The sequence below is a fragment of the Crinia signifera genome, chromosome 6 (assembly GCF_055691185.1).
Source record: "Crinia signifera chromosome 6, ASM5569118v1, whole genome shotgun sequence".
Lineage (NCBI taxonomy): Eukaryota > Metazoa > Chordata > Amphibia > Anura > Myobatrachidae > Crinia > Crinia signifera.
Genome location: NC_139222.1, coordinates 26530934 through 26556575, shown reverse-complemented (window position 1 = coordinate 26556575; position 25642 = coordinate 26530934). Strand labels below are relative to the sequence as shown.

General features: G+C 46.8%; 1 pseudogene across 1 annotated transcript in view; it reads right to left on the bottom strand.

Annotated features, from left to right (window-relative positions):
• Window positions 1–15786: 15786 nt before the first annotated feature.
• The window catches only part of LOC146010195 (uncharacterized), a 35969-nt pseudogene continuing 26113 nt past the window's right edge, over window positions 15787–25642 (bottom strand). The window contains exon 5 of the transcript XR_014444737.1: window positions 15787–17393. The product of XR_014444737.1 is annotated as an uncharacterized LOC146010195 (transcript). The remainder of the gene's footprint in view (window positions 17394–25642) is intronic.

The window sequence follows — 25642 nt, the reverse complement described above, 5'->3', positions numbered from 1 at the left end:
CAAGAACCTGCATGGGCTGCGGTGTCGGGGAGGTCTATGAATGCCTTGGCTGAGGCCCTCAATAGGCAAAAGGATAGCCTTATTAAGTCTCCAGGCCCTAGTTCATCCTCCCAGACTTCTATGGGATCCATTGCTGATTTGCAAGGGGACTCCATGTTACTGCAGGTCATACAGGATACTGCTTAAGACTAATTCTCTTATGGAAAAGTTTGCAGCACCTTCTGATAGCCCTTCTTCCAGAAGGCCTTCAGCTACAAATCCTCTGTTGTCTGTAGATTCTAATGAGGATGGTGTTTGTGAAGATGATTCACGTTGGGAGCAAAGGGAAGAGGCTGATGCTTCTGTCCCGGGCATTGAGGATTTAATCCTTGTGAAACAGGCTTTGGACCTGTCTGAAGAAGACAGGGTTCAGGCCCTTCTGATGAAAGTATGGTCTCCCTGATGGGAGAAGCCTGGAAGTCTCCAGATAAAAAAGTGACTGTCTAAAAGGTTTGAAAACATGTACCCCATGCCGGAGGAGCATGTAAAGTTGTGGGACGAAGTTCCCTTCGTGGACGCTCCAGTGGCTAGATTGTCGAAAGCCACAGCCTTACCGATCCAGGGTGGTGTGGCCTTCAGGGACCCGGAAGATAAAAAAAAGTGGAAGGATGTCGTAAGGCAGTCTTTGAAGGAGTGGGCTATACACTCCGTCCCATTATTGCCTCAGCCTGGGTAGCCAAAGCAATGATTAAGTGGGCTGAGGCTTTGGGAGATCAGTTGCTGCCTGATTCCGAGGCTTTTCTCTTAACTGAGAAGCTCAGATGTGCAGCAGAGAACATCTCTGAGGCAGGTGAAGAAGGCGCTAAGATGGCGTCTAAGGTATCTGCAAGGCGAGCCCTCTGGCTTAAGGCCTGGGATGTAGATAGCGAATCAAAGAAATCCCTTGAATCCTTGGCATTTAAAGGGGAACTGCTTTTTGGTTCTGACCTAGAGTCAATCATAAAGCAGGCCACAGGGGGGAGAGAGTACCTCCCTTCCTACCACTACTGAAGCTTCAGGTTCAAAGTTTGGAGTTTTCAAACCTGCTTTTCGCTCATCCTTTTGAGGCAGAGCACCTAACACAGGACAGGCGGGAAAAGGTAGATTCCCGGCCGCTAAAGTAAAAGCTTCCAAATCCAGATTTGAAGCCTTTGGAAAGAAGCAGTCGTCAAAAGGAGAGGACAAATCCTCTGCATGAAAAGGGGTGGAGGCTCTCTGTTCTGCCCTCAGAGTGGGGGGCCGCCTCCTGCAGTTTCGGGACAAATGGAATATTCCAACCTCTGACCCTTGTGTCCTTTCAATTGTCTCAAGAGGTTATCAGATAAATCTCGGGAAATCCTCCATGGAAATTTCTTCCAACCCCTTTGCCAAGAGAAGCCAGTTTGCGCATGGCCCTTTTGGGGGCGGCGTTGGCTCTCAGGGAAAAGGGAGTGGTGGTCCTGGTTAATCAGGATTAACGGAAAAGGGGGTTTACTCCGTATGGAGTTGATGGATGCTCGCACAACCTAATGGCTTAATTTATTCCTTTGTTTGTACAGGGTAAGTGGACCCCAAAATTACTTTTTTCAGGTACGGGGGTGCTGTTCCCTACAGCATTAGAGTATATGTTTTTTAAGGCAAGGAGAAAAAAGGGGCTGTCTAGGGGAATGCACTGAAATTTTTTAAAATATAACCTTTAATTGTTTTACTTTAATATTCCCTATATCGAAGATTTGAGGGAAACATACATAAACAGCTGAAATTTTGAGGGGTTAAAATTACGTACAATACATACACAGATACATATAGTGTGTTAGAAGAAAGAAATGTGTTTAAAAATCACACAGATGACTGTCCCAGAAAAATGTCTGATTTGTATAGCCCTGAGAAAAATGATTATGCTATTAGAAATGTTTCACATTAAAGACTGTTTGTGCAACCTGGTGTCACTATATAGCAGTTTTTAAATATATTACTGTTTGGACACGGCACAGTGGTAAGAGTTTTAACAGTATTATACAGTATGATTGAAGGTTAAACTAGTCCTATCTCACGGATCTGTGCAGTCTATTGGCGCCCTCTTGTGGTCAAATTCTAATATATGCCAATATTCTCAATTGTTATGGGGCACATTTACATTCCGTGGATAGAGATATATGGTCTCTATAGAGGCCTTCTCTTAAGGCCCCCATACATTAGTCCGACTTGTCCTAAGGACAAGTCGGACCTGATTTCCCGCTGCAGCTCCCCGGGAGGGGGACACACGATTTGGCACTTGATGTGCCAAGTTTTGCAAATGATACATTGCTTGCGATGTATCATTTGCAACTCCCAGGGAGCTGCAATGTGGAGGGAGAAAGGGGGCCGGGGACATCGAGGTGGCGGGCGGGGGATGCTGCAAGGCGGCTGGGGGGACGGATGCACGCTGCTAGTAGTGCGGACGCTGCGGGGGACACAGGCGGCAGTGACATAGAGCCGGGCGGGGGGAGCCGAGAGCTGTCAGTACTGAAAAAAAAAAAAAGCCCATACAATGAATGGGCAGCCTGTGATTGGCTGAGCGCTCTCTCAGCCAATTGCTGACAGGCTGAGAGAGCGCTCAGCCAATCACAGGCTGCCCATTCATTGTATGGGCTTTTTTTTTTTTCAGTGCTGACAGCTCCCGGCTCTATGTCACTGCCGCCTGTGTCCCCGCAGCGTCCGCACTACTAGCGGCGTGTCCCCTACCCGGACGGAGCATGACCGCTCCCTGCTCCGGCACCCCCTGCCGCCCCCCCCCCCCTCCCTCGCCAGCGTTTCCCGCCCCCCTCCCTCGCCGGCGTCCTCAGAGTCCCCACGGCTGCACATAAGATTTATCGGTACTTATGTATTATCTGGGCTCCCATGTTAAATGCACCCCATTTTTTCATACCCCTACTATCCAAGTACGCATGGAGTTGATTTTATATAGTGTGGCGAGCGGACGCGGTCTCATAAGAAAAACGGGAGCCCAGATATTACATAAGTACCGATTTATCTTATGTGCAGCCGGTCCGACGTCCCGACTCTGACCCGATGCGCACGGGACCGCGCATCGGGTCGGACCGGGTGTCAAAACCTGCGATTTGGTCCGATTTCACTGCCCGATCCATCTGGATCGGGTGAAATCGGGGCCAAATCGCACAGTGTATGGCGGCCTTTAGTCTGGATATACTATCTCACTGCAATGTGCTATCTCATATTCTGCACAACTTGCTACCAGAGTCTGATTGGGTGTAGTCTAATGCTACCCCTTTAAATGATATTTACCACTTTCTAGCAAAACATTTTAACTACATACAATTTAGGCTAACAGACATTTCTAGGACAGGCAATGTGCCCCATATGCGATAGCACATTGCAGTGAGATTGTATATCCAGACTAAGAGAAGGCCTCTATAGAGACCATATATCTCTATCCACGGAATGTAAATGTGCCCCATAACAATTGGGAATATTGGTATATATTAGAATTTAGCAATAGACTGCACAGATCCGTGAGATAGGACTAGTTTAGCCTTCAATCATACTGTATAATACTGTTAAAACTCTTACCACTGTGCCGTGTCCAAACAGTAATATATTTAAAAACTGCTATATAGTGACACCAGGTTGCACAAACAGTCTTTAATGTGAAACATTTCTAATAGCATAATCATTTTTTCTCAGGGCTATACAAAACAGACATTTTTCTGGGACAGTCATCTGTGTGAATTTTAAACACAAACATTTCTTTCTTCTAACACACTATATGTATTATGTATCTGTGTATGTATTGTACATCATTTTAACTCCTCAAAATTTCAGCTGTTTATGTATGTTTCCTTCAAATCTTCGATATAGGGAACATTAAAGTAAAACAATTAAAGGTTATATTTTAAAAATTTTCAGTGCGTTCCCCCAGACAGCCCCTTTTTTCTCCTTGCCTTAAAAAACATATAATCAGGAGGAACGCAAGAAGGTTTTTACTCAATCCTTTTCTTGGTGCCCAAACCAGACGGGTCACTCAGACCTATACTAAATTTGAAGTCCTTAAGCCAACACCTTTGGGTGAATCACTTCCGCATGGAGTCTCTGCGCTCAGTGCTTGGCAGTATAGAGCTAGGGGAATTTTTGGCATTGGTAGATATTCAGGATGCATATCTTCGCATACCCATATGCACAGAGCATCAATCCTTGCTTTGCTATAGGGGAGACTCACTTGCAGTTCCAGGCTCTACCCTTTGGTCTGGCTAATTCCCCCTTCTGAATACCTAACCATAATCCTCCCTTCCCACAGCCTTACCCCAGATCCCCTTCTGAGTATCTAACCATAACATCAGACACCACAGCCTAACCCTTAATCCTTCTGAGTGCCTGGCTGTAACCCCCCCACCCCACAGCCTTATCATAAGTCCCGCTTCAATTGCCTAACCATAACCCTACCTCCCCACAGCCTGACCCCCCTTCTGGGTGCCTAACTGTAACCCATCCTCCCAACAGCCTTACCCTAAGTCCACCTTCTGAGTGCCTAACTGTAACCCTCCCTCCCATCAGCCTAACCCAAAGTCTCATGCTTCCTTTCTGCAGCAGAGATTAAGTATACTTACCTGACCCCTGTCAGATTCCCTCCTTCAGGATACCAGCATCAGTATTCTCAATGCCGACATCTCAACCGCTGGTTATCTGTATGTGTATTCCCTTTGCTGTGAGGATTTAGATTGCCTGATGTATGCACATAAAATACGTAACCTTCTACGCCCTCCCAAAAATCCACAAGAATCAGATTAAACCCCCGCGAAGACCCATTGTGTCAAGTATTGGAGGATTGACAGAGAAAGCTAGCACTTTTGTTGATAAATGTCCCAGGAATTTTGTGCTCGAACTCCCCTCATACATAAAGGGACACAATGGACATTCTTAAGAAAATAGAAAATCTAACAGTCACCACAGATACCTGAGTGTGTACGTGTGATGTACACGGACTACAAGCAGTGAACTATTTCCTTAATTTAAGAGACAGGAGTAAGTTTGTTAACTTTGTGGTTTTGCCATTAGTTCATCTTGACAAAAAAACGACTTAATATTTGATGAGAGATTCTACCTCCAGTCCTGGGGTACAGCAATGGGCAGTACATGTGCCCCAACGTATGTCAATCTGTACCTCGGGTGGTGGGAGAAATAAATGTTTTTTTTTCATCAGCTAATAATTGATATACTAGCCATTTCAACAGTTGGCTTAGATACATTGACGATGTGTTGATAATATCTGAAGGACCGTGAGCTCCTAAAAGAATTGATCAACAAACTAAATAACAATTTCAATCTGAAATTGACTATGGAAGCGACTCAAGGGAAGGTTACTTTCCTAGATCTAATAATAGAGATTGATGAAGAAGCTATCGTAACATCTGACATTTACAGGAAAGCTACAGCCAGTTATAACATACAACATTCAAGTATATCAAACCTCCCATCCATTCCATCCCATAATACAAATATCCAATATATTAGTTTTGATTGTAATTGTTATGATCAAGGAAGTATAGGAGAATATTACTCTCGCACTGCATGGTGTTAAGGTGAATTATTTAAAAAAAAAATCATCATCAACATTAAGAACTAATAGAGTAATATCAAAATATAATCATTTGATGGCAACTTAAATGCTTGAGGGAGCACAATGATTTATCACGCTTCTTGTGATGAAACCGCAGCATTTGACCCAACGGAGAAACGCGTTAAGAAGGGGTTAAAATCCTCAGCTTTTGCCAACTACCCACCTTGGGAAACATTTGTGTCCATCCGGATCTTGTCTACAGCTGATCACACAAATTGGGGCGACTACCAGAACAGCAGTTGCTAGGACGAGCAAGCAATCCAGCTGACATTAGTGAGAGCGGCGGCTGCCGCACAGAAGTTATCCATGCGACTAGCAGCAGACCGCAAGTCCCCACACGTTTGTGCACAAAAGGACGCTGCAGCAAAGTGAGTAAGATTACCCACTGAAATCTATCTACCCAGCACATTACCCTTGACTAATAAACATCAGTGCTCCCTCCGGACGGAGGTGCAGTGGGGGGTATTTTACTAAATATATGGAACTTGCAATTCTACCTGGACCGATTCATTTAAATGAGGAGCAGGACTGACCTCTAACCTATGTAACGGATGGTACCTATTGCAATAAATTGAGAATATAAAATTAACATCACTAATTTCAAAGAACTTTGAGCAAAGTATTATACTTAATTGTATGGACAAATGTATAAATGTGGCTTTCAGAGTATAGATGTATTTTATATTACAGTAATAAAAAAAATAAGCATAAATTATTTATGGTTAATAAAAAAAAAAAAATTATCTATATTCTAATATAATTGTTTTTGCGCTCTCTTATATTAAAAACATAGTTTGCAAGTAACCAACTCCAAAAAGGTACTATTGGGAGCAGAGCTTCTAATTAATTTAGGTGTATTTCAATCATTTGGTGATTTAGAATTAACAAGACTGGTATTTGATCAAGCACACCGGTATAGCGTCCAACACCTTTTTCTATATTGATTTATTATGCTGCTTGTAACACTAACACGTGTATCTCTTCGTGAAATCAATTAACCTGTTCAACACAGATGGAGGTAATCATACATTAGGAAGAAAGTCCAGCAGCAGAGCATTGTGTCCCTCCTGGCATGGGTCATGTTGGGAGGTATGCACAGTGTCAGACACCCTCTGCCTCCCCATGTTACCCAGCAGACACAGCTACTCACCAGACACACCAGGTGAGCGCCCCCCCCCCCCTCCCGCGATTCACGGGGCCCCTCCCACTATTCGCGCCCGCCCCCGCGAACCCCCCTACCACAATTTGCGGCACGCAACCCCAGCCCCCACGACCCCCCCTCCGACGATTCGGGGCACCCCATCCCCCGCGTCCCCCCTTCTGCGATTCACTGCAACCCCAGCGCCCATCCCCCCTGCACCCCCCCCGTGATTCGCGGCACCCCCCCTGACGTGATTTGCGGCAAACCCCCCGGCCCCGCGATTCGCTGCAACGCCCGCGCCCACCCCTCCCGCAATTCGCAGCACCCCCCCTCCCGTGGACACCCCCCACCACCCCCCGCGATCAAATGGCACATGCAAAACACTGACACGGCTATGGTCGACGATGAAAAAGGTTGACATGAGTTTTTGAAGATTTATTTTTCATTTTAATTCGTTCATATTCGTTCTCATGTGTCGACATGGTCACCAATGAAGTGCCACACTTATGTCAACATTTAATGTGTTGACCTTTCTGTGTTGATTTTTTATTGTGGCGATTTGCGGCACCCTCCCGCGATTCGCAGCACACCCCCCACAATTCGCGGCACCCCCAGCGACTCCCGCGATTCGCGGCCCCACCCAGTGACACCCCCCTCCTGCAATTTGCGGCACCCTGCGACCCCCCCTCCCACGGTTCGCGGTACCCCCCTACCGCAATTTCGATCCCCCCCGACCCCCCCTCCTGTCATTGCGGCAACCCCCTGCCCCCGCAACCCACCCTCCCACGATTCACTGCAACCCCCCGCGCCCCCCCCACCCTCGATTCGCGGCGCCCACACCCCCCCTCCCGCAATTCACGGCCTCCACCCACGACCCCTCCTCCCGTGATTCGCGGACACCCCTCACCTCCTCCCTCCCCCCCGCGCGTAATTCACGGCAACCCCAGGATTAAATGGCACATGCAAAACACTGACACGGCTATGGTCGACAATGAAAAAGGTTGACATGAGTTTTTGAAGATTTATTTTTTTGAATGTTTTCATATTCATTCTCATGTGTCGACATGGACACCAATGAGGTTTCACACTTATGTCAACATTTACATGTGTGTGAATCCCCTCCGTATATATTTTTGAAAACATAAACCAGAGAAACCAACAATTAGGCTGGGTTCAAACACATAGGTAAATTTTCACAGGTGGAGCGAACAGAAAGAACTGAGGGTGAGCGTACCCCTACTCACTCTGTGAGTGGCACTGTACGTGCACGTAGCGTGTACTTTCTCCTGTTGGAATCAGTCTTCTCTATTCTCTCTCCTCGCTCCAAATAATGTATAAATCATAAAAAAGAAACAAATAATATTGTGTAAACCCGTTTCCTTCTGGGTGTGTGTAGATTTTTCAATAGAAATGTGATTACAAGGCGCACCTCACTCACCCGATCTCAGGGGGAGGCACACATATAAAGGTATCTTTAAATACAGTGGACTCGTGATACAATTCAATGGTGAAAAAATGGGCGTACCCCACTCACGGTGGATGTAGATGGTGTAAATGCCCGTAGCAAGTTCTTTTACGTTTTTTTCTCTCCCTTATCCGACGAGATACTCTTAGATTTTCTCCATAGTGTGAACATGAAACATAAATGAAAAAACAAAATGTGTGGTTTCGTCCTGACTGATCAGTATTTAACCAAGGAACCACAAAAGTGGTGTGTGCTGAATCGTACCAGGACTCACTCGTTAGAGGTTTTTATAAAGTGTATAAAGGTATCTTTGTGGGGTGTGAATTTTATAGAAGATTCCTCCACCAAGACCAAAGTGTAGAAAAATTTTTTCTTTACCCAGGGATAACGGGATTAGGATGAAGAGTGATGGCGTACCAGACTTACGGATTAGTAAGACTTTATACTCTCATAGCGTTTTCTTTGTTGGGCTTATATTTTTGGACCACACTGAGCGATGCTTCATCCGGCCATGTACACCAATTTGGTGCAGGATAAGACAGACAAAGAAAATATTTGTGTCTCAGTGTTTTATGTTCAAAAATAGAGAAGGGGTCATCTGTTCATTTCTTATTGACCATAAATAAAAAAATAGTTTCCTTTGTCTCTTTAAAAATTTATTTAAACAGGTAGGATAAAAAAAGGTTCAATCACCCTTTGATGGTCACACACCATACAACAGGGGGAACACAATACAAAAAAGACCCACACGGTCATATAGAAAAGACAAGACTATTTAAAACCACAACAATAGGCATCAAAAAAATAAAAAAATGTAATAGAAAAATACATACATCCAATGGCGATTCGTGATAAAAAAAGGGGGGGTGATGGCTGCTCACACTCCACACCAACTGCCGACGCGTTTCGGTGTACAAACACCTTTTTCAAGACTTGAAAAAGGTGTTTGTACACCGAAACGCGTCGGCAGTTGGTGTGGAGTGTGAGCAGCCATCACCCCCCCTTTTTTTATCACGAATCGCCATTGGATGTATGTATTTTTCTATTACATTTTTTTATTTTTTTGATGCCTATTGTTGTGGTTTTAAATAGTCTTGTCTTTTCTATATGACCGTGTGGGTCTTTTTTGTATTGTGTTCCCCCTGTTGTATGGTGTGTGACCATCAAAGGGTGATTGAACCTTTTTTTATCCTACCTGTTTAAATAAATTTTTAAAGAGACAAAGGAAACTATTTTTTTATTTATGGTCAATAAGAAATGAACAGATGACCCCTTCTCTATTTTTGAACATAAAACACTGAGACACAAATATTTTCTTTGTCTGTCTTATCCTGCACCAAATTGGTGTACATGGCCGGATGAAGCATCGCTCAGTGTGGTCCAAAAATATAAGCCCAACAAAGAAAACGCTATGAGAGTATAAAGTCTTACTAATCCGTAAGTCTGGTACGCCATCACTCTTCATCCTAATCCCGTTATCCCTGGGTAAAGAAAAATTTTTTCTACACTTTGGTCTTGGTGGAGGAATCTTCTATAAAATTCACACCCCACAAAGATACCTTTATACACTTTATAAAAACCTCTAACGAGTGAGTCCTGGTACGATTCAGCACACACCACTTTTGTGGTTCCTTGGTTAAATACTGATCAGTCAGGACGAAACCACACATTTTGTTTTTTCATTTATGTTTCATGTTCACACTATGGAGAAAATCTAAGAGTATCTCGTCGGATAAGGGAGAGAAAAAAACGTAAAAGAACTTGCTACGGGCATTTACACCATCTACATCCACCGTGAGTGGGGTACGCCCATTTTTTCACCATTGAATTGTATCACGAGTCCACTGTATTTAAAGATACCTTTATATGTGTGCCTCCCCCTGAGATCGGGTGAGTGAGGTGCGGTGCGCCTTGTAATCACATTTCTATTGAAAAATCTACACACACCCAGAAGGAAACGGGTTTACACAATATTATTTGTTTCTTTTTTATGATTTATACATTATTTGGAGCGAGGAGAGAGAATAGAGAAGACTGATTCCAACAGGAGAAAGTACACGCTACGTGCACGTACAGTGCCACTCACAGAGTGAGTAGGGGTACGCTCACCCTCAGTTCTTTCTGTTCGCTCCACCTGTGAAAATTTACCTATGTGTTTGAACCCAGCCTAATTGTTGGTTTCTCTGGTTTATGTTTTCAAAAATATATACGGAGGGGATTCACACATACGGAGAAACTGGTTGAAAATCTTGTCGGTCCGAACATCATCAGGATCTTTTGCGCCCCAGACAGTTTGGAAATCTCAATTTTGTATTCCATTGTATTTTGTTTGGTTGTTGGGTGATGACCACGAGCTAGTACGAATTGGGGGCAGCAAAGCGCCAAATAGGGGTCTTATTCTATACCATTTACTATTTCTGTACAACATTTACATGTGTTGACCTTTCTGTGTTGATTTTTTCTTGTGGCAATTTTTTTCCAGTGACAACTATGTGCACGTCAACCTAGACATCATCAACCAATTCTTTGTATAATATATAACACCTGTTCTGTTTTACTGTAGGTGCTTTAAGTCAGATCTTTTACTGCTACTATTAATGTTTATGTAAATGCATTCTGAATGACCGCAACATCCTACTATCCTTCTACAAGAATATATAACCAACTAGGTTGATTCATCGCGCCCCGTGCCCCCCCTCCCGCAAATCGCGGACCCCCCGCGATTTACGCCCCAGCGCATCCCCCCTCCCGCAATTCGCAACCCCCCTCGCGTGATTCACGCCCTCTCCCGCGCTTTGCAGACCCCCGCCCTCTCCCGCAATTCGCGGACACCTGCGCCCCCTCCCTCCCTTGATTCACGGCACCCCCCGCAATTCACGGCACCCCTAAGCCCCTCTTTAGTCCCCCGTATACTCACACACCCCTATCACTACCCAGCTACCTGCTCTCCTGAACCGTAACTTCCACCACTGGGGAGTCGCTGACGCTGTTTTGCCCACATGCCCCTATCATGCCTCATAGCCCAGCCTCCTGCTCTCATGCACCCAAACTCCCACCCAGTAGGAGGAGACACTGACTCAGGGCCACCATCCTGTACTGCCACGCTGGACCCTCACCCACTGGCAGAAGCTGCACAGTATCTCCCACCCTCCTCTTTAGTCCCCCTTATTCCCACACACCCCTATCACTACCCAGCCTCCTGTTTTCCTGTGTCGTGACCTCCACCAGTGGGGAGCCGCTGACTCAAAAACACCCTACTATACTATTGCACACACACACACCTAAACAACATGCACACACAGCCCCCCCCCCCCACAAATGTCACTGTACCATCTTTCTCTGTAACCGCTTTTTAATTAAACAAAACAATACACACCCCCTTCCACATCATATGCTCTCTATTTAACACATTTCACCTATAACTTAAGTTGCAATACAGGCATCTTTCATACAATTCTAACCATATTTCTCACAATACAAACGTTCACAAATTAAGGGGGCGCAGCCCCTTACGACGGTGTGAAGAGCGCCCGTAGGGCGCGATGAATCACCTAATATATATATATAAATTAAAAAATTATGTCATCATCACTTGATTATTTAATTATTATTTCACTTATTCCTTTTTTAAGTATTGCTAATAATCACCTTTTTTTATTTGTTTGATAGCACATATTCATTTCTAAAATATTGTTTTATATTATTTTTGATAATAGACACATTTTCTGAGTTCAGAGTTGTGCTGTGTACAGATGGGGAGATTTGACATTAGATTTTGACTACATAGTCAAATTCGCATACAGATTGCACAGGTTTTTTTTTTACCTTGTGATCCCGATGCGTGTTCCTGTGACAGCACAAATCAAAACCCAGATAGACAGGGCAGCAATGACTATATAGTGCAAATCTAATGCCGATTGTATGAATTGTATGTAAATAGTACAGAGAACGATGGAGAACTCGATGAGCCCCGGGTCCCACTAACTGTCCCAAAACGGCGACCCCCCACCAGGCACTCGCCTCCTGGATGTACCTCAAAGCAGGATACAAGGTAGTGGGTAAAAGGGGCTGGAGATGGTACATGAGGCAATATAAGGGTAAGGTGGGACCCACTGCAGCTGGAATAATAGGCGTAATTTGACACACGTCTGAGTACCTAAAAAAAAAAACTAGGTCCATTGAGTAGTCCTGTTCTTAAAAAGAGCGGAGAGGCCTTTAAAATCTCACTCCCCACCTACTATAGGGTGCAGCAGACTGACATTTTGAAACATAGTAGCAGAATGGTTGAGAGACTGAAAAGACGTGTTTGACAGAAAAAGAACCTTTTATGTGAGCAGTCAGATGTGGCAACAGCCACTTTGTTTTCAAAGTCAGTACAGGCCCAATTGAGGGGACATCTGTATTTTCAGTGCATGCTAGAAAACCTGTGACTTACCAGTTCTCCATCCATGTCCAGAAAAGAAACCCTTATGTGCACATAACATGGCCTGTAACAAAGGTCAGTATCCAACAATATATTGTGGTGCTCAGAAGTATGTCTGCATATCACCGTCAGGATGTTTAAGAGTAGTGAATGCTGACCTCCAAATGAAAGAAACCTCTATATAGGACATTTCCACCAGGTCTGTTCGGTTATAAAGGAGGCCGGATGGATGATTGTTGATTTAAGCAGGATATAGCAACATTATTTATTGTCTATTTTATTTTTGCGTGGTTGCTGGTAGGGGTAATACAGACCCTAAACAATACAGCAGTATTCACTGTGTATTCCATTATTGTGTTGTTATCTTCTGTGGGTGTTACCTGGGCGTTTTATTGGAGCGACAGAAAAACCAGAGGCGTGCCTAGGTGTTTAACGGGGGGGGGGGGCAGTTTCCGTCGCAGCCGCCGTGTAAGTCCTGGGCTATGCAGTGATTGCACAGACACCGTGAAAATCATTCAACGTGGAGAGGAAAGCGAATCCCCAATCCAGCTACTTTTTCCACGCTGCTGTGTGATCAGGTACAAAGATATCGCTCGTGCAAACATATGGAGATAGTGATGACTTATCACAAAGAAAATTCTGTATAATGGTGAATGATATTTATTTCCAAGCAGAGAAAGTGGCTGCAATTGTGACGGCTTTACATGAAACTCTGAATCAGGCCCTCTGTATTTCTGACTAGTTATTATTACTAAGGACAACCCTAATAATAATTAGATAGTAGCAACAATGATTCATAACGGTCAGCTTATTGAATGGTTTCTTGTAAGACCAGCTACTGTATTTGCTAAATATTTCACCCCCCCCAGCAAGTGCAAATTACTATGGATTCACACCTTTGTGAGTTCTGTTACATTTCACAAAACTCTCTTTTGATGAAAACCATTTCCCACACTCAGAGGCTTCTCCCCCTGTGCGAGTTCTCTCATGTAGGACAAGATGCGATTTCTGGGTAAAACATCTCCAACACTCATAACACGGATATAGCTTCTCAACGGCGTGAGTTTTCACATGTGTAACAAGATTTGATTTATTGATAAAACATTTCGCACACTCAGAACTTCTCAGCGGTATGAGTTTTCACATTTTTTATTTTTTAAGCAAACATTTTTTAATTTTGTAATAGTTGTCAGACAGAATTGCAGTACAGAATAGAATATAAAGGCAAATAGTGTTAATACAATAAAATAAGAAGAGGGATATAAAATATGACAATATTCTGCCTGACAGAAAACTGCACTCTAGTTTCGGTAATACGACATAATAAAATAGTAAATAAGGGAATTCAAATTGAATTATATCAACTTAACGGAGTCCTCCCACCACCCCAAACTCAAGACAGCCCGGTGTGGTAATCTATGTCAACAATGATCGGTGCATGTACAAGTTGTACCCTCAAACACTGTATAAATGTGGGTCTGTACCGCAGGATCAAGGTAATCAGTTAATGTAGATCCCCCATTTATTATGGAACTTCAAAACTCCGCCCTCGATGTCAGGGAGAGCAGCCCTCCGATCCATATGATGTAGCAAGGTGGTCTTCATGGCTGACAAGAAAGGCGGAGCCGAAGACATCCAACATCGTAAAAAAAAAAAATTATTTGCGACCGAAACCACTATGGTTAGAAAGGGGGTCAATAGTAGTAGTAGTTTGTTTATTTATAAGGCACCACAAAGTGTCTGCAGCACCGTACATAGCAAACAAAAATTACAAGGTAACGTACAGGGTGTGTTGATAAAATACAGTATAAATAGGGGTATAGCTGGTAGAACTAAAATCAGCATAAGTTCTGAAGTAGGTGTCTAAATTGTCGAGGAGACTGAAGATGAATTAGAGGAAGGGAAGAACAGGGCAGGAGCACTGAGGAGGTAAAGAGGTAGGGTGAGTACGTGAGGCAGGAGGACCCTACTCATAGGAGTTAACAGACTAAAAGGAGGTGGGTGGACGAACGAAAAACAATAGGATAAATAGGAACGGATGGGAATACCGTCTTATGGCCCTGCAAATCTCAGAGAAGTTTGACAGGAGCATCGCCAATGTTGTGTAACTTTAAAAAGACATATTATTGACAAGTACCATAACCTTGTCCCAAAATTTGTGGAGTCTCCCTCAATCACACATATTGTGATAAAATGAGGAAAACACACTTTTACATTTTGAACATAATCCCAGATAGCCAGGCACAAAATACTTTCTCTGTGACTGCGAGATATAAGCCTGATGTAATGTTTTCAAGTGTACCTTCTGGAGCACAGCTGAATGCAAGGTTTGGTACTCTACCTAGATGGGCGCCCGTCGTGGTGATCGCGGGTACATTTATGTCTGGCCGCGACGCGATGCCCGCGATTTCCCATTGAAACCCATGTTAAACATGGAAATCGCGTCGGTCGCGTCGCGGCCGGCCATAAATGTACCCGCGACGCGATGCTCCCGATTTGCCATAGGAATCAATGTTAAAAGGCCCGATGGACACGATTTTACTGTTCAATGCCTCAATGGACCCGATTTGGCCATAGGAATCAATGTTAAATGGGCCACAGAGCCCAAATAGGCACAATTAACCCTTAAATGTCCCCCCAAATTTTTAACGCCACCCCACGATCCACAGCAACCCGAAGCGTGGCGAGCGCAGCGAGCCCGCAAGGGGCGGCGGTACGCGTCCTCCGACCTTTTCATGCCCTACTATCCACTAGGGCGTGGAGTGAGAATAGAATAGTGTGGCGAGCGCAGCGAGCCACCGAGCCCGAAGCGCGGCGAGCCCCGCGAGGGGACGCGGATACCTTCACAGTTATACGCGTCCCCTCGCGGGCTTCACAGGTGTCCGTGGCGACGCGGACACCTGTGAAACCCGCAAGGGGACGCGTTTACCTGTGAAGGTATCCGCTGCGCTCGCCACACTATTCTATTCTCACTCCACGCCCTAGTGGATAGTAGGGCATGAAAAGGTCGGAGGACGCGTACCGCTACGCTCGCCACGCTTCGGGTTGGCGTGGATTGTGGGGTGGCGTTAAAAATTTGGGGGGACATTTTAAGGGTTAATAGTGCCTATTTGGGCTCTGTGGCCCATTTAACATTGATTCCTATGGCCAAATCGCGGGCATTGAGGCATTTTACATGAAAATCGCGCTCAATCAGCCTTTTTAACATTGTTCCCTATGGGAAAATCACGGTCATCGCAGGTAGCAGATTTTTATGTACCCGCGATTTACCCGCGATTTTTACCCCCGACGCCCGCGATTTCAATCGCTGGCGCCCATCTAGGTAAAGAGTACCCAAGGTTTTAAAGTTTTTTTACAGCTTTCGTGTGAGAACTTGTGAAGAATCAACCTGAGGGATGTCCGTTGCCCAATTGGAGGCAACCATAGCCCATATTGTGTCGTATGCAACTAGTGGATCCTATTATGATACTGGTAAACAGGCATCTATCTCGTAAGGTGATGGCAAGGGGTTCTAAGGCTAAGGCAAAGAGCAGAGGGGATAAGGGACACCCCTATCTGATGCCTTTCTGGATCGCAAAGGGAGAAGAATTATGGCCATTACACGATACTTGGGTCAATGGTTCTTCATATAGATTCCATATGAATAGGACAAAGGCCTCGGAAACCTAATCGAGGGGGAGTGTCGAACAGGTGGTCCCAGGTGACCAGGTCAAATGCCTTCTCAGGGTCCATCGAAACCACTACATGGTCACCGGGGCCACCCATTCACTCAAGATGTTGTACCGATGCCAGGACCTTCCTGACATTAATAACCAAATGCCTGCTATAAATAAATCCTATTTGGTCTGGACTGAGCGGATTTCTGTGTGAGTCCGCTCATATGAAGCAAGAGCTGATTTGCTAGTAAAACATTTCCCTCACTCAGAACATGTAAATGGCTTCTCACCTGTGTGAGTTCTCGGATGTGAAGCAAGAGTTGATTTGCTAGTAAAACATTTCCCTCACTCAGAACATGGAAATGGCTTCTCACCTGTGTGCGTTCTCTTATGAAGGACAAGATATGACTTCTGGTTAAAAGATTTCCCACACTCAGAACATGGAAACTTCTCACCTGTGTGAGTTGTCTCATGAATGACAAGATGCGACTTCTGGTTAAAAGATTTGCCACACTCAGAACATGTAAATGGCTTCTCACCTGTGTGAGTTCTCTCATGTGTAGCAAGCGTTGATTTCTGAGTAAAAGATTTCCCACACTCAGAACACGGAAATGGCTTTACACCTGTGTGAGTTCTCTCATGTAGGACAAGATGTGACTTCTGGTTAAAACATTTCCCACACTCAGAACACGGAAATGGCTTCTCACCTGTGTGAGTTCTCACATGTTTAAAGAGATCTGATTTACTTATAAAAGATTTCTCACACTCAGAACATGGAAATGGCTGCTTAACTGAGTGAGTTCTCCGACGTCTAATAAAAAAGGACTGATTTATAAAACATTTACCAAATTCAGAACCGGTAAATATGTCAGCCCCTGTATGAGCTGCTCTATGTGTAGCAGTATCTGAGTTACCAGGAGAACAGTCCTCAGGATTAGAAGTATCAGGTGATGTATCTGCACTGTGAAGCACTGGCTGTATATTTAGGGTAATGGAGGCGTCTTCTGGAGAATCCTGTGTGATGTTATTTTCTGTTTTATAATCTGGAGACAGAATAAGACGTCCCTCCGAGGTATTCCTGCTTCTGTGTCCATCTGCTGGAAATAACATACAGATATAGAGATATCGCTCTTCCCCTTTCCCCTCACCCATTTCATACTATCAGTGAGTACAAGTTATTCCGTTATAAATACTTTCCTACAGTTCTAAATAGCATGTATTAAAAAAGAGGCATTTTGTACTTACTGTAAATCCATTTCTCCAAGTCCACAGGTGTCCCTGGAGTTACACTGGGGAATAGAAGGTGCCCACAGGGAGCATGGGCACTTTAAATATAAACTTAGTGTGGCCAACTCCTCCCCTTCTACTTCCCCTCCCAGGCAGTCCTAAAGATTGTGCCCAGAAGGGAGCAGGAAGATAAAACACACTTCCGAAGGGGAGGTTAAACACCACATAGACATCATTCAATACATAAGTAAAGAAGAAATGTAAGATAGACAAGAAACAGTGAGAAACACACTGCAACCAAACACATACAGAGGCAACAGACCATGTAACATGAAAACAAACAGTAATAAACCGTAACAGGGAAAACTCCAAGGAAGAAACCTGAAATAAACCTGCCCTAGGGCCAGGTAGAGAACAGCGCTGAGGTGGGCGTCCAGTGACACCTGCGGACTCGGAGAAAAGGATTTACGGTAAGTACAAAATCCCCTGGAGTTACACTGGGGATGTGCCAGAGCTGGCAACCCGAGTGGGTGAGCGCCGAGAACCCCGTAATACCATGCGGCCAAACACTGAAGCAGGAGCCGCAAAGGTATCAAACCTGTAGAACCTAACAATGGTTCTACTGCCCGACCAGGTAGCAGCTTGGCAGAGTTGCTGGAGGGAGACCCCTCGGGCAGCCGTCCAAGAGAGACCCACCGATCTGGTTGAATGCGCCGTGATGCAAGCAGGAGGAGTCCGAGAAGAGGTGACATAGGCCTGACGGATGGTCAGCCGAATCCACCTAGAAAGCATTTGCTTCAAAGATAATAATGGGTCGTAGGTGACAAATATGGGTCGACATAATGGGTTGTAGATGACAAATAGAGAGTCAGACTTCCTAATGGGGACTGTGCGAGATACATAGATGCGCAGAGCCCCAACAACATCCAGTGATCTTGCCTCTGGCGAGTCTTCTGTGAATGCTGGAACTACAATGGGCTGGTTCGAGTGAAAGGCAGATACTAACTTTTGTAGGAAAGCCAGACTAGTACGGAGCTCAGCTCTGTCAAAATGAAACTGAAGGAATGGGGAACGACAAGAAAGAGCCCCCAGTTCCAAGACCCGTCTGGCAGATGCCAGTAAAAGGGCCACCTTCTACATGAGATAGCGAAGGTCCACTTCCTCCAAGGGCTCAAACACTGATGTTTGTAAGTACTGGAGGACCAAGTCAAGATCCCAGGGAGACGTTGGAGGGCGAATGGGTGGTTGTAAACGTACCAACCCCTGGAAAAGGGTCTGCACCTCAGGAAGGAAGGCCAGTTTTCTTTGGAAAAAGATGGAGAGATCCAAGACCTGTACCTTCAGGGTATTCAGCCTCAGCCCCGAATTCAAACCTTCCTGAAGAAAAAGGAGGAGTCTCGCCTTTTTGAAAAAGGATGTGGAAACTCCACGCCTCTCACACCAAACCACATAAGAACACCAAATGCGGTGATAGTGTGCTGAGGTGACCTTTTTGTAGCACATAGCATAGTAGGTATCACTGCTCTAGGGATACCAGATGCCTCAGGATGGACTTTTCAGCAGCCACGCCGTCAAATGAAGATGACCTAAATCAGGGAAGGGTCCCTGGCTGAGGTGGTCGACCTGAAGAGGCAGGGGCCACGACTCGTCTATCAGCAGTGCTGTGAGATTGGTGTACCAAGACCGACGTGGCCAGTCTGGTGCTATCAATAGAGCCGTGACATCTTTTCTCCGGATGCGTTGAAGAACTCGAGGTATCAACGGGAAGGTGGAAAGAGGTATACATACTGGAAGGGCCACGGAGCGACCAGCACATCCAACCCTTCTGCTTGTGGGTCTCTCATTCGAGCGAAGAACCTGGAGAGTTGAAAGGTCCACCTGAGGGCAGCCCCACCGATGGATCAACCTCTGAAAAATCTGAGGGTGTAAGCACCCTTCTCCCTGATGTACTTCCTGCCGACTGAGAAAGTCAGCCTCCCAGTTTTTTACTCCTGGTATGAAAATGGCCGACAGGGCCAGAGCGTGAGTCTGTGCCCAGAGCAGGATCCTGCTGAACTCCTTCATGGCTGCGCAACTGCGGGTGCCGTACTGCTTGTTGATATACGCCACGGCCGTGGAGTTGTCGGACTGGACGCAAATGGCCTTGCCTTGAAGGAGTCATTTTGCCTGGAGAAGAGCGTAATAGACAGCTCTTAGCTCCAGAACGTTGATCGAGAGGAGACTCTCCTGTCGTGTAAATAACCCCTGGAACTGGTGTTCCAAGGTGACTGCTCCCCAACCCCGGAGGCTGGCATCCATGGTGAGGAGTCCAATCTCAGATTGCAAATCTCTTTCCTTGCTGGAGGTTGGTGGTGTTGACCACCAAAGCAAGGACAGACGAGCTCGAGGGGAAAGAGTCACCACTGAGGAAGAAGCGACAGCTGAAACAGCTGAGAGTGGAACCGGCCATACTGTATCGCACCACAAACCAAAGGAATGCTTGGTGAGGGGGCCAGATGGGGATGTGTAGGTACGCGTCCTTGATATCGATAGATACCAGGAACTCTCTCTGTTCCAACTCCTGAATCACCGACTGCAGGGATTCCATCTTGAATCTGAACACAAGCAAATACGGGTTTAGATCCTTTAAATTGAGGATGGGTCGTACCGAGCCATCTGGCTTTGGCATGAGAAAAAGACTGGAGTAGTAGCCCTGGGTACGCTGTTCTATAGGAACCGGAACCACCACTCCTGCGTCTCGTAGTTTGGCAATGGCTGCCAATAAAGGTTGCCCCTTCTCTGGAGGAACTGGTAGCCCTGTCTTAAAAAACCTGTTTGGGGGAGACAGACTGAAACGAATCTTGTAGCCTTGGGCCACAATTTCTCTTACCCAGGCATCCCGACAGGACTGGAGCCATACGTGAATCAAGTTGTGCAGTCGAGCACCGTTATGCTGTAGGCTTGGTGGTCTTGGGGTCCAGTGTAATTGCAGAGGCACCTCTGCCGCGACCTCTGGAACCTCGGTGTGAAGGAGCACCCCTTCTGGATCGACCTCTAAATCTGTTTGAGGGACGAAAGGACCGAAAGGATGGCACCTGAGCGGTCCTGCGAGAAGGCGGCGGCGCTGCAGAGGGGAGGAAGTGAGACTTGCCTCCTGTCGCCTGGGATATCCATTTATCCAGCTCTGGGCCGAACAGGAGCTCCCCATTGAAGGCCAAGGACTCCACTGCATGCTTTGATTCAGCGTCCGCCTGCCACTGGCGTAGCCAGAGGGCTCTTCGAGCCGCAATAGATAGTGCAGAAACTCTAGCTGCAACAATACAAATGACAGAGGAAGCCTCCATCAGAAAAGTGGAGGCCTCTTGAATCTGTTCTGACAGCTGCATGACAGTAGCAGGGTCTGAGCCCTCACGTATCTCAGATGAGATTTGTGAGGCCCACACACCTATGGCCTTATTAACCCAGCATCCGACTTGCGCCGGACGCTGTAATACCCCAGCAGCTGAATAAATATTTTTCAAGGTTAACTCCAACTTGCAGTCAGAGAAGTCCTTGAGGGTGGTGGCACCAGGAACTGGAAGGACTGTCTTTTTTGACAGCCACAACATGAATCCACCGCAGGGGGTATTTCTACTTTCTTTCTGCCTTCAGGCAGTAAGGGATAATTTTGGAAAAACCTGTGAGGGGTTTGAAAACGTTTGTCTGGATGTTTCCAGGCCTCGTTTACATGGTCATCTAATTCCTCCGCAGTGGGGAAGTTGGATGACTGTTTTTGCTTTTTGACGAAAAGGGATGGTCGGCTAGGAGTGTCTACTCCCTCTGTCACATTACAGGGGACTTTGACCATGTCAATTAGGTCCTCAATCCCCTGAGAGGGTTGGGCAATCACATCTTCAACATCTTGCCCATCCTGCACTTCCTCCGGGGGTGCAAATTCACCCTTTTTCTAATTCTGGCATGTCGTCAGAGTCAGGGGAGTCCGTGTGTAGTGGAGAGGCCCTCTTCCTTTGCAAAAGGAGCCATGAGGAGGAAAGGCGAGTCTCAGATTGTACCGCAGAGGCTAAATCACTCTGCTGGTTTCTAGAGGTCTCTATCTTTCGGAGACTGAGAGCTCAGAAGATACAGATGGGGCCGGGCTCATCTTTCCAGGGGATGGCGATGGCGACGCCATTCGCCATTCCCTGTTCCGGCGCCATCTGTGTGTCGGAAGGGGACGCGCGCGCACGAGGTGCGCGCGCGTCCCCTTCCGACGGTGCTGCCGTCCCCTTCCGACGGGCGCCCGGTGCCCACACCGGGCGCCCGCACCCCCCCACAGCCGCCTCGGGTCCCCCCAGCCCCCCTCGAGCGGGAGGCGGACAGTATTGCGTCCGCCTCGCCCGCCGGCCGCCCGGATACTGAGACGCACGTGCGTGGGGGACGCACGCGCGTCTCAGTCAGATGGCGCGCCGTGTTGCTGGCGGATCGCCAGCGGCATGCTGCTGGCGATTCGCCAGCAAGCATAAGGCTTGCCCCATCTGTAAGCGTGACATGACGTCTGTAAGCTGTGTGGCCCAGAAATGAGGGTCTGCTGGGGCTTGTGACACAGGGGCATTTACAGTGCATTTATCACAGTATAACATCCCTGCAGAGGAAGGTGTAAATTTGGAATTCCGCGTTTTGCAAGCAATTCCCTTGGAGCTTCCCCCTGCCATAATAGACAATTATAAGACACACAGAGAGGTCTACACACTACCACATACTAAAGGGAAAGTAGGGGTGTAGATTTAAAGTGCCCATGCTCCCTGTGGTCGCCTTCTATTCCCCAGTGTAACTCCAGTGACACCTAGTGGACGAAGGAGAAATGGGATTTATGTCGGTAAGTGGAGAGGGGATTAAACACTATTCAGGAATGAGAACAACAGTGCTAACAAGGAGAACAGTAATATCACAGAACAGAAACAAAGAGCATAAAGGGAAGGCATAAGGGATGCCCAAAGCTGGTCCTAAGGGCAAGCTGGCATCTCTGGGGTACCCAGACTGGTAACATTGGGTAAGAGCTGCACTGAGGAGCAGGTGACAGCCCAGCACCCCAGCTTAGCAGAGGCTCCGTGCCACACCATCCTAGCTGCACACACCAGTCTCTTGGTGCCCCAACAGGATCAGGAACAGGCAGACTTGCTACAAGGTAATCCTGGTAACAGTGATCCACCTGATAATGCTGATCAAAGGCTAACCAGCCTCTCCTGCTGTTATCCTGCAGACCCAGCAGGTCATCCATCCAGTGCAAATCCTGGGTCTTACGTACATAGATCCACAAAGCCCTGACCACTTCTGGTTACTAAGTCAGCAAGCTGAGGCCCAACTCCTTGTTACTGGGTCTGGTGGTGCTGGCTCTCCCTGGGCGCCTGCGTTACTGTGTATGACAGGTGCCAGTCCTCTACTCTGGCAACCATCTCATCCTTCTGTCTTCCATCTGCCTAGTGACCATGGTGATGACCAGTGCCTCCTCCTCCTAGTGCCAGTATAGGCGGCTATGGCTCCTTCCCTGGTGGCAGCAGGGAGATGTGCGGTGCTCTGTGGTGACACATTAGATTCACTCCCTATAATAGGTCCTCTCTAGGCACTACCCAGTGGCAGAGGTTTAGGCTTACCTCCTGTACTACGGCGTCCATTCTGTAATAGTCCCGCTGTTAGTCCCTGTGTTCTGCTCTATCTGACAAGTCTTTGCTTACTGCTATTATACTACTCTCAGTGACTTCCCGGTGTGACCTCTGGCTGTTCTCTGACCTGATTCTAGCTCTCCCCTAGTATTGTACGGCCCATCTGGTTCTGACCTAATCCCATTACCTACAGTATAACACGCCCCAGTCTCCAAGTGTCACCTGTCAATCTGTGCTCTCCCCCACCCGAGTGTACGTTCTCCTCCCAGCGCCTAACCACAGCAGCGCTGCTGGCGCGGTGGCAGAGCGCCAGGGCGCCGAGGCACGCTTGTAACAGCTGCGCGCAGGAGACTGGAGATCCGGGGAGAGTGGGCGCACTGCAATACAGACACAGCCGGGAGAGATGGGCGCCTTCCCGGAGCAAGTGCCGGCACTCCAATATACAGCCTGCTCGCTGCACTGACTCTGTGTGATCGTCTAATGCTGCAGGAGTTGCTCATTCTCCTACAAGCAAGGACACGGTTGCTGATATCGGAGCAGGTATCCAGATCATTTTGAGGTAACAGAACTGTCTATTTAAGAACTATGAACAGAGACATTGTTGCCTTATACCAGTCTGGCCGTAAAAATACCTATATGCACCTATTGGATGGATTGAAGTAACGTGCCAGTGATTACAGCTGAGGTTGGGTTGCGCACACAAAAACCAGCCCTCGTACTGACTAACCCAGGGCTGGGCAATTGCGGCCCTCCAGATGTTGAGCAACTACACATCCCAGCATGTTTCAGCATGGCCACATAGCAAAACTAATGCAAAGCATCCTGGGATGTGTAGTTCCTCAACATCTGGAGGGCCGCAATTGCCCAGCCCTGGACTAACCTATTCAAAAGGATCAAGAAATCTATTCTTTGATTATAAGAAATTTAAGGTGATTTATGTATCAACTTTGTGTGTTTTTATTATACGTATTGTATTATGTGTATGTAGTGTTCCCGCTAGGCTGTTTTAGCGGGGCGCTGCGCCCTGCCCGATTTTAAAGGGCAAAATGCACCCTGTCCCTCTCGCAGCGCCCCGCTAAAACAGCCTCACGGGGAAGCCCAGCGTCGCCGTAGACGGCAATGCCCGGCGCTTCCGCGGCAGCATAGTGGCTTCGGAGGGGCCAGTCCCACCCCCTTTGATGACGCCGGCGGCCCGGGCACGCCACTTTGATGACGTCGGCGGCCCGGGAACGCCCATTTCATGACGCCCGGCAGCCCGGGCACGCCCATTTCATGACGCCGGCGGCCCGGGCACGCCCATTTCATGACGCCGGCGGCCCGGGACCGCCCCCAGCTGTGGCCCGGTCCGCCCCCCTGCCCAGTCTCCATCCTAGAGTGAACACTATGTATGTGTTACATTTTTATCTCCTGTGTACCTTTGAGCGCCCCATGCTTCATTTTTCCCGTTGTGCGAGTCCCTGGTAAGGCCAACAGTCCATTAGCCTACATAGTAGCCAACCACATTGCCTCTCTCTTGTCTGTTACATTGTTACACTGCAAATCTGTATTCACGTATATGCTAAATTATGGTTATATTTATACTTATTGTATCCAGGGATATTATATCTGTATGATGACCGCCCGGCAGCACAGAATCTGTGGCACCCTATACATACTGTAACCGGGGATATTATATCTGTATGATGACCACCCAGCAGCACAGAATCTGTGGCCCCCTATACATACTGTAACCAGGGATATTATATCTGTATGATGACCGCCCAGCGGCACAGAATCTGTGGTACCCTATACATACTGTAACCAGGGATATTATATCTGTATGATAACCGCCCAGCAGCACAGAATCTGTGGCCCCCTAAACATACTGTAACCAGGGATATTATATCTGTATGATGACCGCCCGGCAGCACAGAATCTGTGGCACCCTATACATACTGTAACCGGGGATATTATATCTGTATGATGACCACCCAGCAGCACAGAATCTGTGGCCCCCTATACATACTGTAACCAGGGATATTATATCTGTATGATGACCGCCCAGCGGCACAGAATCTGTGGTACCCTATACATACTGTAACCAGGGATATTATATCTGTATGATGACCGCCCAGCAGCACAGGATCTGTGGCCCCCTATACATACTGTAACCAGGGATATTATATCTGTATGATGACCGCCCGGCAGCACAGAATCTGTGGCACCCTATACATACTGTAACCAGGGATATTATATCTGTATGATGACCGCCCAGCGGCACAGAATCTGTGGTACCCTATACATACTGTAACCAGGGATATTATATCTGTATGATGACCGCCCAGCCGCACAGAATCTGTGGCCCCCTATACATACTGTAACCAGGGATATATCTGTATGATGACCGCCCAGCAGCACAGGATCTGTGGCACCCTATACATACTGTAATCAGGGATATTATATCTGTATGATGACCGCCCGGCAGCACAGAACCTGTGGCACCCTATACATACTGTAACCAG